Source organism: Elephantulus edwardii, unplaced genomic scaffold, assembly GCF_000299155.1.
Source record: "Elephantulus edwardii isolate Elephantulus edwardi_28Jun2011 unplaced genomic scaffold, EleEdw1.0 scaffold00353, whole genome shotgun sequence".
NCBI lineage: Eukaryota > Metazoa > Chordata > Mammalia > Macroscelidea > Macroscelididae > Elephantulus > Elephantulus edwardii.
In genome coordinates this window covers 2028052-2043931 of record NW_006400103.1, presented here as the reverse complement: position 1 = coordinate 2043931, position 15880 = coordinate 2028052, and the positions used below count along the sequence as shown (strand labels likewise).

General features: G+C 41.4%; 1 pseudogene; it reads left to right on the top strand.

The window, feature by feature from the left end:
• LOC102861320 overlaps nucleotides 1–6472 on the top strand; it is a 57960-nt pseudogene extending 51488 nt beyond the window's left edge.
• The last annotated feature ends 9408 nt before the right edge of the window (nucleotides 6473–15880 follow it).

Here is a 15880-nt window from a genome sequence, read left to right as displayed (position 1 = left end):
GCAGGATAGAGCAGGGTTTAGGGCTGTTGTGCATAGGGTTGCTATGAGTCGAAAACGACTCGATGGCACATACAACAACAACAAGACAGAGAACACAAAATCAGGTCAGAAGATTCAGCTTTCTTCACATGGAGATTCAAGTTAAAGAAGCTTAATACTGAATGTTCAACCCAATCTCAATGTGACCTTGCTTGTACTTGCCATAAACTGGGAACCAGAGAAGCTTAAATGCTCACAAAATCTACTCCTATTGTGAACCCCCTAGGAAAGAAGAGTGTCCAGTGAAGAAAAGGAAAAAGAGGAACGCCCTAGGATTCCCTTCCTCTTGGAAACTCAAGCATCATTCTTCCCTGGTATCTTTCAAGATTTTTCTGGCTGCCTCCAGAGTTCTCCAGTGTGGAGTCCGGGATCCCTACAAGAGATTAAATTTTTCACCACCTCTATCTCACCATGTTGTTGTTGTCATTAGCTGTCCAGTAGACACTGATCCATAATTGACATTCCAGGGAGTTTTCAGAGGCAGTTAATTGCACAAAAGACTGCCCATCATTCTCTGAAGAACACCTGGTGGGTTAGAACCATGCAACACTTCTTCATTGTTGTACTGATTAGATGAAGACAGACTATGACGGTAAAGATGGATCAGGGAACATAATCTATGGTGCATCATAAAAAAAATGACTGTAAAAATAATTTTTGGTGATATTTCCCTGGTCTGTTTCTCTCTCTGCAGACCAAGGAATCCTACCCAGGAGACCTGTTAACAACGCTTCTTTAGCTTTCTTTATTTCTCTGCTCCCTTCCTTGAGTCCTTGGCCTTATGTACAGTGTGAAGACCTAACATTCTGGTGCATGAAACCCGGGAGAGGAATTGAGGTGTGTTGTGCCCCTGCCCTCTTTTGAGGGGTGTGTGGTGCCCCTCACTCTTTCTCTCTTGAAACTACCAGCTTGCATGGTGTCAAGATGTCAAACGGTAATGTAACAGAAGTGGTCAAGTGGTCCCGTTTCTCTTCTCATCTCCTGTTTTGTGTGTATGCTTGCTAGCTGAATGCTTTGAGTGCTTGGAAAGAGGCTCCACGGCTGATGCTACTCTGAAGCCGTGGAGTTTGATTAGGTCTTCACCCGCAGTTTGGTGGTGTTGTCATATAGCTTAGAGGTGATTTAGGGGATCATCTAGGGACCCCAACTGGGCCTGGGCTTGATATGGATACACCTATAGCTAAGACATACTTTCAACTCATGAGGGGCACACCCGGAGGGATGTCTGCATGGACTGAGGGGACAGACCTTCTGTTGTCTATTTCCATCCATTTTGTGTTCATACCCAGTTGTCAGTAATGTCAACTTTCCCTGAACTCCTCATTCTTCCTGTCCACTGCTACCTCTATTCTGGAAGAGTGCTAGCTGAGAGTTATCTGGCACCTCTTCCCATCGAGAACTTTGCCCCTATTCTTAAGACTTTTGCCTCTGCACTCTCAGACTCCTTTTCTAACTCAGAAAAGACTTTTCTCCTTCAGAAAGGCCCATTTAGTCATACAATTTCCCAGGCACTGTTTAGGACAGTCGCCAGGCATTTTGCCTCCAGGCACATTGAACTCCCTTGGGATTCATGCCTGTCTGCACTGGACTCCTGTCTGAGCATTTATCCATCTGATATTTCAAAAAACCGCAGGCCTGCATCAGGAGCCCACCCAAGCACCTGGCACTTCCAGGCTATTGATTGCAATCAGGGACACCCATACTATCTCTCAGTCTTTCCCATAATCTGAGGTTTCCGACTTTCAGAGGATGCTCTGAAATCTCAGCTGCCCACACCCACAGACCTGAACACCATGGATAGGTAAATGTCTTTCAAACTTGAGCCTGACTGAGGACCTCTACCCCAAGAGACTAATCTTTTATTGTAACCAGTCATTGCTGCAATACCAGCTAGATAACAATTCTCAATAGCCTGAAAACAGGACTTTTCATTTTAATACCCTTTGAAATCTTGACAATTTCTGCCAATGGACTCAAAGATGGTCAGAAACCCCATCTAAGCTTTACTCCTCTCTCTCTCTCTCTCTCTCTCTCTCTCTGTAAAATCTGCCAACCTGTGCAGGTTCTCTTAGCCCACAGTAAAGTAACTTTTAGTATTTGCTTTTGTTTCTTTGAAAAGTACTGTTCTTCCATGATTTAAAAAGTTTAGTTATGTGCATGAATACATATATGTATCTATATTTTTAAATCATATTAACTTTACCAAGTGAAACCAAGCCATACAGTTTTCAAGCCTATTAAGAATATTGTAGTTATTTACAGCATTTTGGGGTAGTGAATACATATGAAATAACTTAGTATATCTAGTCTAATGAACAAAAACCACCTTGAGAATAAAAGCTGGAAGTTTTAGCATATGAGATTCAAGAATGTTTTTAAATTTTTATATTACATCAAGATGGGGAAAAGACTGATTTCCTATGCAAAATGTTACATGGGTGATATGCTGGCCTCTATAAAAACTAACCTTCCAGTTAAAAAGAATTTTCTGAAAACTAAAACATCACCTTCCTTTTCTACCCTTAACCCACAGATAAAACATCTCTCCTTTTTCTGACACCACCCAGTAAATAATCCCACTTAGCCTCCCTTAGCGTCCAGACTGAACATCACAGAAAAAGGGATTAAATGCCTATGCTCCTCCCTTCTTTCCTTCCAACCCACTCCCTACCCCATTCCAGCACATTACCCTCTGTCAAAACTCAGTCAACGAATTCCTATCAAATATAAATCCCATCCAACACCACCTTACTTTTACTAAACAGGTTTAAGAATTTTTTTAATTTCCTTTTTCCTTAAAGCATTTTCTACCTACTTTAAATTTTTCGGTTAGTGTTTAGAACTAAAAATATTTTCAAATTTATCTTTTTTGTTTTAAGATTAATATGTTGTTGTTGTTATGTGCCATCGAGTCATTTGCGACTCATAGCGACCCTATGTACAACAGCCCTAAAACCTGCTCTATCCCGTGCCAATCACATTGCCTCTGACACACCCATCCCGATTACCCCAGTCACTGAAACAATCCACCTCATAGAGGGTCTTCCCCTCCTGCGCTGTCCCTCTGCTCTACTCAGCATGATGTCCCTCTCCAAAGACCTATCTCTCCTTGCAACATGTCCAAAGTATGTCAAACGAAGCCCCAGAATCCTTGCCTCAGAGGAGTAGCCTGGTTTAAACCTCTCTAGGAAGAATCTGTTTTCTTGGCAGTCCTTGGTACATTCAATATTCTTCTCCAGCACCACAGCTCAAAGGCGTCAATTCTCCTGTCCTCCCTAGTCATTGTCCAGCTCTCTGATGCATAACAAGTGATTGCAAAGACCATGGCCTGTATCAGGCGCACCTTTGTCTCCAAAGAGACATCGTTGCTCTTGAGTCCTTTAGAGAGGTCCCTAACAGCAGATTTTCCCATCGCAATACGTTTTTTGATTTCCTGGCTGCTGGTGTCAAGAGTGTTGACTGTGGAGCCGAGCAAACTGAAGCTGTGAACAATCTCAATCTCTTTGCCATCCATCCTGATACTACCAATTGGTCCAGTGGTGAGAATCTTTGTCTTCTTGACATTGAGCCTCAGTCCATACTGAAGGTTAATATAGTACTAGTTTAAAGCTCATACATTCCACATATTTAAAAATTATCAATTGAAAAACGTTTAGGCTCATTTTCCAAAGACCCAACAACCTATATATCAAAGAGTTTAAGTATATAACCCAGACCTACGAACTCACCTGGCATGACCTATTTGTTGTACTGTCCTCTATACTGATGCCAGATGAAAAAGAGCATATTCTGTCACTCAGAAGCACGCAGATCAAGTACATCTAATGGATGGCTCCATGTTGGTTGGCTCCCAAGCAGTCCCCCCGCAAGAGCCAAATTGTACATACCAAATTAATACAACAGCAGGAAGAGATGGTTGAACCTGGTGTAACCATATGATTCAATGCCTATTAGCCAGCCTACATGCCATCTCCCATAAAGCAGTCAATTTTGATAAGCTCAGAAATCTCAAGCTTGCCCAAGCTAAAGATGAGAACCCAGCTACTTTCCTTAACTGTCTGACTGTCGCCCTGACTCAGTATACTGGCTTAGACCCTACCTCCTCAGCAGAGGCCACCATCCTAGCTATTCATGTTATCGTTCAGCCCCTAATATCAAAACAAACTCAAAAAGGCTGAGGACAGCTCCCAAACACCCATTTGAAGCCTGGTAACATGGCATTTAAAGTTTTAATGCTGAGAAGAACAAGCAGAGGCTCATAAGGAGACTAATAACCTCCAGAAAGTGAATCTGCAGACTCAAGCCCTGGTCACTGCCCTACAGGCAGTGGCAATGGTGAGTGGTCAAAAAACACCTCCTTGTTCAACAAGCTGATTACCTCTTGGTGCATGCTTCAAGTGTGGCGAAGGTCATTGGGCTAACCGCAGCCCTGACTCTTACCCTCCAACATAGCCTTGCCCTATCTATGGGACACAAGGCCATTGGAAGGCTGACTGCCCTTCAGCGCCTCGCTGCGGCAGGGTATCGCCTCCACCAAATCCCCATTTTGGGCAACCTTTAGGTCTGGCTGCTGAAGATTGAAGATGCCCAGGTTCAACGACCCTCAAGAGACGAGGATAACCCTTCAAGTAGCAGGCAAGCCAGTTTCCTTTCTGGTTGGCATGAGGGCTACATTTTCAGTACTCCCTTCCTTTCTCAGGTCCTTTTTTCCCTTCCCAGGTCTCAGTAATGGGGATTGATGGTTTCTCTTCTAAGCCTTTTACCACTCAACCCCTCCTTATTACTTTTGACAAACAAGTACTTACCCATTTCTTTCTAAGTATTCCTACACATCCAACTCTGAGCTGTGTTTCACTGGGAGCCAAGTGAACCTAGTTTGCCTGACCAGCCTTTAGTTTTATGCCTTTTAGGTCTCCTTACCTCTGAGCCCCTTTCTACACTACCTCTATCACCAGATGTTGTCAAACCCATTGTATGGGATCTTTCCATTCCATCTGTAGCCTCTCACCACCAACCTGTTCTTGTTACTCTGAAAGACCCCTTCTCCTTTCCTGCTAGACCCCAATTCCCTATCTTCGCACAAAACTGCAAAAGTTAAAAACCCATTGTTACTCACCTGCTTTCCAATAAGGTTCTTATCCCCTAGTGTTCCTTGCAATATGTTAATGATATTTTATTGTGTAGTCCTTCATATCATCTTTCATGAACTCACACTGCACAACTTCTTAACTTCTTAGCCTCCAAGGAATATACGGTATCCCTCTCCAAGCCCTAACTGTCTCTCCCCACAGTCATGTATCTCGGTTTTCAAAATGACCCCCATAACTAAAAGTCATTGAAAGCTTCCAGCTACCTAAAACTGAGGATCAAATCCTCTTTGCTCAGATTTATTGGCTTCCTTAGACACTGGATTCCCAATCTTTCCTTACTAGCAAAACCCCTTTATGATGTGGCAAAAGCAACCCCACAAAGACCCCTAGATTCACCCCAGATAGTTAAAAAAGCTATCCTCCAGCATCTCCTCTTACAGTCCCCACTCCTTGCATTGCCAAATCCATCTAAAACTTTCTATCTATAACTTATGAAAAACAGGGTATTGCTGCTGTCTTGGCTCAGCCTCTTGGACCCACCTGTACCACATTGCATTCCTCTTCTAAGCAACTCTATGTCATCACCCAGGGATGATAACCCTGCCTGTGATCCCTAGCAGCAGCAGCTCTCCTCACAAAAGAGGTGCTTTAACTCACCCTGAGAAGCCCTCTGCAAGTCTTCTCTACCATAAGCTTCAAGACCTGCTTTCCCAAAACCTGCCTTTCCCACAGCTTCCTATCTTTACTTCCGCCTGGATGGATACTGGAGCTCCATCTAATTTTTCTCGAGAACCCTGATATTAACCTCTCAATCACTGTCCCTCAACCTGGCCACCCTACTTTCAGTAGACACCTAGACTTATTGACCATGGCTTCCCTGAAGTACTTGAAGATATGGGCTCTTTACTTCCCTCCCTATCTGACCAACCCATTCCTCAACTTATTATGACCATGGCTGCCCTGAAGTCCTTCAAGAAATGGGCTCTGCTTTTCTCCTTATCTGACCAACCCATACCTAATACAGACCATACTTGTTTGTTAACAGTAGTTCTTGTATGACCTCCCAAAGGTTACCATTAGGCAGCTTATGCTGTAGTTTCCATAAACAGAGTGTGGAAAGCAGCAACTTAATATTGCCTTAGCCAGTATCTGAGCAACACTCCATTCATTATCCTTTCTGAGCCCCTTTGATCTAATGTAAAGCCAACCATTTCTGCTGAACCATAACCAACCCACTGAACCCCCTCTTTTCGCATCATATCTTCCTCATCTCTCCCTCATTAGGCTATTACTCCGTGAACATGCAGACCACTGCATATCCAGAACCTCACCTGAAAGTCTAAACCATACAGCTAGAGTCACCCCAGGAGATGCCATCCTCATCAAATGCCATCATCAAACAATGTGCACACAAACCTCTTCAACCATGCTAAGATAGACTTTACACAGTCATCCTAAATACCTCCACAATGGTTACGGTCATAAATAACCCCCACTGGCACCACCTTTCCCAAGTCAAGCATACTCCTCTCACTACCTCCTACACCTCTCAAATGGTGGGCCCCACTACTCTTCACCTCACTCAAATCCCAAGTCTTAATTAAGTACCTCTTCTTATTGTTACTAATTGCTCTCCCACTACTCTTTGCCTCACTCAGATCCCAAGCCTTAAGTATCTCTTCATATTTTTGCTAATCACTCTTTCCACTACTATTCGCCTCACTCAGATTCCAAGCTTTAAGCTTCATATTGTCATTAATCACTCCCTGCCTTTTTGAATTCTTACTTCAGAGGATAAAAGAAATGACCAACTTGAACCAGCTGTTGTGACATCCATATTCTTCCCTGGTTACTGGTCCTGGGCCATCCCAGTCCAGCCTCTGAGCCCCAAATCTTTGTCCCTGTTCAGCAGGAAGTAGTAGAAAGAATACGTCACCCTTTTTCTCACTAAAGAAGCTGGGCTGTCAGGCCCAGACCAAGGTCAAAGGCAGAACGAAGGATTCAAGGAATATCAACATGTCAACAAAGGGAGTGAACAGCTTCACCTACCATGGAGTACCCCTTCCTTCCCTCTCTAGAAGACCACCCACCTGGCTAAATCACAATGGAATGCCTTCCTTCCCTAAAGACATTTACTATAAAACCTGCCCTAATCCACTCCCTGGTCTGTCCCTATGCCTGTTTCTCTCTCTGCAGACCAAGGAATCCTGCCCGAAGACCCCTTAATAAAGCTTCTTTAGCTTTAAAAAAATCGTTTTCAGATAACATAGTGCTGTAGATAGATTTTTGGAAGAAATTGCTTATATTTCTAATTCTCTTCAATTTCTAGATGAATTGCCATGTTCTTGGAAAAAAATAATTATATGGATGTCTTTTATTTTATAGATCTTCAGGTAACAATAATAAACAAGGAGGATACAAAGGCCTTTCACGATATTCCTGTTCAGCAAAAAGACTCATCCCGTAGAATTTAAAGTCCTATCGTGCAGTGATCAATGAGGTGCTGAGTGGCCTCAGGTGACTTCAGGACCACCCAAGGTTCATTGTATTAGCACTGTTGCCTTCCTTCCCAACCACTGATAATATTGTAGGGACCTCTGCAGAGTTGAAGAGCATGTCAGTCTAGAGACTAAGGTGATCCTGATCCAGGCCATGTGCTTTGCAATTAGTTTGCTATATGGATATATACTGTGCTGTACAAAGACTATGGATGATAGAAGAAGAATTGATGCCTTTGAGTTGTGATGTTGGAGAAGAGTACTGCATATACCATAGACTGCTAGAATAAATAGGTTCATTCTGGCGAGGGTGAAACCAGGCTGCTCCTTAGAGGCAAGGATTTTGATGCTTCATCTGACATACTTTGGGCATGTTACTAGGAGGGACGAGTCCTTGGGGAGGCACATCATTCTTAGAATGATGGAATGACAGCAAAAGAGATGAAGACCCCATTTAGGATGGATTTACTCAGTGACTGGAGTAATGTGGGAAGGTGTTTCAGAGACAATGAAATTGCCGTAAGATACAGCAGGCTTAAGAACTGTGGTACAGAGGGTCATTATGAGTCACAAGAAACTCAGTGGCACATAATAAAACCAACTGACAGCATATTATCTTTCTATTTAGCAATTAAAAAATTGTTGAAAACAAAAGGAAGTCTATTTAACACAAGAAGAGTAATGTCCAGTGAGTAACAGAGATATGACTAGGTTTACAGCAGGCTCTTCAATATGCATGGCACATGTGAGTAGAGAGAGGCTGAGGCATTTTCCATCTACTTGCTTGGGCACTTCCACAGACCCCATACTATAAGGAGAACAATATGGGTATGGCATTTTGCATCTGGTAGGTGCTTTGGGAAAATAAATATTCTGAAAGAGATCTACACTACTAAGGTTATAGAAACAATTAAGACAAAGAGCTGAGAATTTCACATCCTTCCTTCCACGGACAATCCTGGATGAACTTCATCCAAGATATATTTTTTGTTTTTTATCAGTCTATGGGATATTCTGTACTCTTATCCACCACAACTCCTCATAGATATGGAGTCTTCTTATGTCATCTTAATTCATTTCCTGACATTCAAGTACATAGGAAGTAATTGAAAAAAAAAAAAAAACCAACGTGGCTTGGATTACATGTATCTTTAAACTGACATCCTTGCAAAAACAAACACTAGAACAGACCGAGCAGAAAATAAGAAATTAAGCAGAAGAAAAAATGAGTTCACCCTGAAAAAAAAAGTCTTGAGCCTGATGGATTCATGGTTGAATTCCACCATTCATAGCTGAACTAATACCAATGTAATTGAAATTGTTTTAAAAAATAGAAGAAGGAACATCCCCAGAGCTATTCAATGAAGCAAGTCTAAAACTAATACGACAATGTAGCCAAAAACAAAACTAAAAAGGGAACTATAGTCCAATATCTTTTATGACCATAAGTCCAACAATTCTTAATAAGATCCTCACTAATACAATCCAACAGTTATTTCACTGTTGTTATGTCCCATTGTCAAGCCACTTTAAGACTCATAACAACCCTATGTACAACAGCTGTGAACCCTGCCCTATCTTGAGCCAATTACATTGTTGCCAATACACTTACCCACATTACCCCAGTTACTGAGTCAATCCGTCTCATCCAGCTTCTTCTCCTCTTGGCTATCCCTCCATCCTTCCAAGCATGATGCCCTTCTCCAAGGACTAGTCCCTCCTGGCAAGGAACAACCTCTCTAGGACAGATATGTTTGCTCTCTTAGTGGTCCATGGTATGTTCAAACTCTTCTCTATTGAGACACAACAGATCAAATGGATATACCTTTAGTTAATATCTACACACATAATGATGTTGTTGTTGTGAGTCACCTGCAACTCATAGCGACCCTATGTACAATAACCCTAGACTTGTAAAAAACAGTAAACTAGAGTGCACAGTCAATATTGACATACTAGGCATTGGTAAGATGAGATGGACTGGCATGGGGCATTTTGAGTCAGATGACCATATGACATATTATTCTGGAGATGAAAAGGTGAGGAAAAATGGAGTTGCTTTCATAGTTTAAAAAGTCATAGATCCATCTTGAAGTACAATACTTTCAGTGGCAATATCTATACACATACAAGGAAGTCCAGTGAATACCACTATCATTCAAATATATGCACCAACAACCAGAGCCAAGGAAGAGGAGATAGACGATTTTTACCAGCTTTTACAATCGGAGATTGATCGAACATGCAGTCAAGATGCATTGATAATAATGGGTGACTGGAATGCAAAAGTCGGGAACAAAGAAGAAGATTCAGTAGTTGGAAAACATGGACTCAGTGACAGAAATGGAGCTGCAGAGAGAATGATCGAATTTTGCACAATCAATGACTTATTCATAGCAAATACATTTTTAAGAGACATAAATGCAGGTTATATACCTGGATTTCACCTGATGGTATGCATAGGAATCAGATAGATTACATCTGTTGAAAGAAACGCTGGAGAAGCTCGATATCAGCTGTGAAAACTAGGCCAGGAGCTGATAGTGGAACAGACAACCAACTACTCATATGAAAATTCAAGCTGAAGCTGAGGAAAATTAAACCAAATCCAAGGCAACCAAAATATGTCTTCGAGTCTATCCCACCTGAATTTCAGAACCAACTCAGGAAAAGGTTTGAGGCTTTGAACACTAATGAGCGAAGGCCAGATGAATTGTGGGAGGATATCAAGGGTATCATCCAGGAAGAGTGCAAACGGTCATTACAAAGACAGAAGAGGAAGAAAAGACCAAAATGGATGTCAGAAGAGACTCTGAAAATTGCACTGGAACGCAGAGAAGCCAAAGCACAAGGAAGAATTCAAGATACTAAAGAGCTGAATAGAAGATTTCAAAAGGCAGCACGGGATGACAAAGCAAAATACTACAATGAAATGTGCAAGGAGTTGGAGTCAGAAAATCAAAAGGGCCGAACTCGCTCAGCATATCTTAAGCTCAAGGAACTGAAGAACAAATTCAAACCTCGAGTTGCTATAATCAAGGATGCTTTCGGCAGAATGTTAAATGATCCAGGAAGTATTAAAAGAAGTTGGAAAGAATATACCGAGTCACTGTATCGAAAGGAATTGGAAGACACAGAAGAATTTAATGAAACAACATATGAGCAAGAGCCTAAGGTCCTTGGAAAAAAATAAGGCACCAAGTAATTGATGCAGTGTACATATCTCACAAATAGATGCCCTGAACATGCTCATTAGAGAGTGCTAAGAAATCTGGAAAACTGACTAGAAGATATCATTAATTCTCATATGCAAAAAATGGGATGAAATATAATATGTACATTATATCACAAAATTATTAATATCACATGAAAATTTAAAATCTAGGAAAAATTTTCCTAAATGGCTAGAGTAGAATATTGACATAAAACTTCCTAAATAAGGCTGATTCAGAAGAGCTCATGGTAGGAAGGTATCATTGCTGATGCCAGTTGGATCTTGGCTGAGAGTAGGCAATTTAGAAAGATATTTATCCGTGTCTGATTGGTGGCAAAAGACAATTGACCTGTGGGTCATAGCACTAGGATTAGAGAAAAACTTAAGGAGAATGAGAATCCCAGAACATTTAAACACACTCATGTGAAAACTATAGCTAGACAAGTAAGTAATTTTCTAAGCAGAACAAGGAAACTCTCTATGGTTTAAAATCAGGAAAAGTGCATTAGGATGGAAGCCTTTCTTTACAAGCATTCTACTAAGTGACCAGTAAGGACATGAAAAGAAGTTCAACAACATTATTTAACAAAGAAATCTAAGATAAAATGATAATAGGCAAACTTCCACACTCATTAAATGGTTAAAGAAACTTCAAAGCAAACAAAAAACCATTTTGGTTACTATGTAGAGAGACTGTGATCCTGACTATTGAAACACAAGAAAAAGAAAACCTACTGCTGTACATGTGCTTCTGACTCACCAACTCTACAGGATAGAGCAATTTCAAAGATGTAAACCTTCTTTTTTATTATTTTATATGGGCTGGTGTACAAAATTGGTATACACTGTACTTCTTTTATATATGTTGTGTTTCACAAATTCCTCACTTCACATTGTGTTTCATATTATAATTCTCATACATTGTGTTTTCCTTATGATTATTTTACTGCAGGATCTACATTGTAAATGAACTTGAGTTGATTTTTGTTTATGATGTGAGGTATAAATCTTGGTATAGAGAGAATTATATTAATCTATCACCTGGTAGCCTTTTACTCTTCTCCATTAGCCTTCTTCCTTTGTCTCCACAGTAACTCCAGTGCTGAGATCAGACCAGATGATGAATCCTGTATCTGCTTGTTTCCTAAAACTGAACAGACATTTCATCTAGTTGCTCCAGGACTCTCACTCCATACAGCTTGGGAAAAGCAACCAATGTCCCTCATGGCATCCCTCTGGGACTCTCTGCTCCCCCTCACCAGACCCTGCACATCACAGGATCTGGGTGTTCTGGAGCTAGCAGGGCTAGGGCTAGGAAGGACACGAACCCGTTCACTTCAGAAATGAAGCAAGTAGAGATTCTGACTATAGCCATGATGCAGACCCCTTTCAACTGGAGCACTTCAGGGCCTCCCAGTGGAGTTTTTGAGGGTGGTTTCACAACCATTTAGAGTGGCCTTTGGTGTAGAGCAAGTTATTTATAACCCTTCTGTTATGGGTACTCAAGATTGGAGGGAATCTGGTCCCCAGATAATGTTCAAGCTCCACCTACAGCTGTCCAGCTGGCCTGCATTTTCCCTCAAGAGCAGGTTCAATCTGGACCACATGATTCTATTCAGGAGGAAAGCCTGGTCACCACTCAACCCAGGCCCTTTCAGAATGAGTCCTCTTGCAATCCCACAAGCATTTAGAAGAACTACTGGCACTAGCAGAGCTTCAAGTCCTTGGTCAGAAGACACTATCTTCAAAGTCCTGATACAGAAGCTCTTTCCTGCTTTCTCATGTATGTGGCCTAATCAATGGAGAAATATTATCTTTTCTGAAACTTCTAATAAAGTAATCGGGGGGGTATACCTTAGAGATTAGACTCAAAAGGAACACTTAGGGGAAAGTCATAAGGACAATGCAACAAGTTTTGAGAAAATATATTCTAAATATTATGAACCATAAGCCCTGTATAAGAACACTTCCAGTACCTTATTACAATTGATTCTCATCCACCTGTATGTGCCAGTATTCCATATGAACATTACTTTAATGATTATTTACAGAAACCTAATCACCAGAGAAGATATCTGTTAAAAAGTAAGAGGTTAAAGATGTCAACTGAGAAATTAGACTACTAACATGACTGTCTTCATCTTGTTCTTTACTTTTCTACATATCGTGTAAACATACAGTGGCTACTGCCACATCAAATTCAGAAGAAGGAGGAAGCAGGAAATATCTAGAGAACCATCATAAATATACTTTCTTTCTCATTCCTCTGGTGAATTCATCTTCAAACAGGGAGGGATGTGTAGTGTATGTGTAGTGTAGTGCTGAAGAATTTGGACTCAACCACAACTAGATTTGGGATGCTGATCAGGAGATGATACATCTTTATCCTCAGGTATATCATCAAATAAAAGGATCATCTTTATTCACTCACAGAATTGCTAATAAAATGACATGAGATTATAAATTCTTTTTTATAGAGTGTGACATGATAGAACTTATTCAGTGATGTCAATTTTAATCATTGTTGTGAATGAAAGCAATGTAGTGTAAGAAAATGATTTACAAAAGCTAAGATGTATCAATTACTGTGCATGTGAGATGATAATTGGCTACAAAGTCTAGCTTCACAAGATTAAGCAAAGGGAAGGTAGAGGAATTAGTAAATCTTTGTTGTTGTTGCCAGGGGGAAAAAACGGAATTTTTCCTTCACAAAGTAGTTCTTTTCATTGGTATATGATAGCAAGTTGACTGCTCTCATTGCCACCCAATGAACAAGAGACATAAGTGATACTCTTACCAATCTGGATGACTGAAGGAAAGTGTCTCTTCTCCCAATCTCTAGACCTTTAGAGTCCTGGGAAATACAGGCTGCCAAATTCCACTGTCGAGCAACCTTAGGAATTCTCTGCATCCTGAAATAGTCTTGTGTTCTTGTTCAGTGATTGTCCATATTCTGTTCACTATTCACTCTTAATTCCCTGTAAATGCATTGTTGTTGTTGTTATGTGCCGTCGAGTCGCTTGCAACTCATAGCAACGCTATGTACAACAGCCCTAAACTGTCCTCTGTCCTGTGCCAATTGCACTGTCTCCAACACACCCATCCCAATTACCCCAGTCACTGAATCAATCCACCTCATAGAGTGTCTCCCCTCCTGCACTGTCCCTCCACCCTACCAAGCATGATGTCCCTCTCCAAGGACCGGTCCCTCCTTACAACATGTCCAAAGTATGTTAGACGGAGCCTCAGAATCCTTGCCTCCAAGGAGTCGCCCGGTTTAACCCTCTCCAGGATGAATCTGTTTGTTTTCCTAGCAGTCCATGGTACTCTCAACACTCTTCTCCAGCACCACAGCTCAAAGGCATCAATTCTCCTTCTATCCTCTCTAGTCATTGTCCAACTCTCTGATGCATAACAAATGATTGCAAAGACCATGGCCTGTATCAGACTCACCTTAGTCTCCAGAGAGACAACATTGCTATTCAGTACTTTGGAGAGGTCCCTAACAGCAGACAATCCCATGGCAATATGTCTTTTAATTTCCTGACTACTGGTGCCAAGAGTGTTGACTGTGGAGCCAAGCAAACTAAAGCTGTGAACAATCTCAATCTCTTCACCATCCATCCTGATGCTGCCAATTGGCCCAGGGGTGAGAATCTTTGTCTTCTTGACATTGAGCCTCAATCCATATTGAAGGCTGCAGTCCTTGACCCTCTGCAGCAAGTGCTTCAGGTCCTCCTCAGTTTCAGGAAAAAGGGTTGTGTCATCTGCATAACACAGACTGCTGATGAATCTTCCAACAATCCTGATGCCACACTTCTCCTCATAGAGCCCAGCCTCCCACGCAGGTTTAAAAGGTATGGAGACAGGACACATCCCTGGTGTACGCCCTTCCCAATTTTGAACTATGCAGTGTTTCCTTGCTCTGTTCTGACAACTGCCTCTTGGTCCAAGTATAGGTTTCACATTAGCACAATCAAGTGTTCTGGAATTCCCATTCTTCTCAGAGTCATTAGTCAGAATAATTTTTTAATCTGACACAGTCCACTTCTTCTACAGTTAGGAACAACTCCCTTCACATTTTATTCTGGACAGAACTTTCACTCTCCCTACTCTTGGGCTCCTGGGAACCTATCCTTTTGTGACACCAGTGTGCTACAAATTAAAGAGAAGAGGCACTAAGCCACAATAAGTCAGTCCCGGAGCAGAAGTTTAAGGCAAAGGAGTTTTCCTCAGTACAGTTTAAGATAGGAAGCCTTCCTTAATACTAGTACCTGGTATTTGGACTTAAAGCTCCTAAACTCAAGAGATACTGGCAGCAGCATGAGGCATTCAGAATCTCAGAAGCCCAGAAAGCTTGAGATTTAAGCCATCATATCAAGGGCTGGAAAGGGGGAGAGAGGTTTTGAAATGGCGTAAGTCGAAGTAGAAGTGGATGTTGGTGGAGCAGGGAAAGCGGTGGGTCAAGGTGCATGTGCCAAGTGAGGGGAGCAAAACTCAATCTATTGGTTACTTCTATAATTGTGGAAATGTCTTTCATCTGCTCCTTTCTGTAAATTACTCGTCTGTCAGATACTGTTCTAAACCTGAACTTTCAAATTAAGACAGACTAAAAGAAGGATTGGCCATCCGCTTCTGAAATAGCAGGCCTTCAAAAATACTATGTACAATAAGGCACACTTAGACTTGTAGATATGGCAACTGAGGCTGAACCCTCAAATACGGAAACACAACAGAGAAGGAACAATTATAAGCAGACACTAGTGATTGTAATGTGGAATGTGAGAACCATGAATATAGGAAAACTGGACATTGTTAAGAAAGAAATGGAGTCTCACAATCCCTACTGTGCGTAATACCCATTGTTCCAGTCAGTGGTCAGTCCATCTGATTGAGGGTCTTCTCTCCTTCACTTACCCTCCACTTGCCCAGGCATGATGTCTTTCTCCAAGGACTGGCATCTTCTAATAACATTCCTATTAGCTGGACTTTTCTCCATGGCAATGATTTTTAATATGTGCTAATGTACTGTTTTAAGG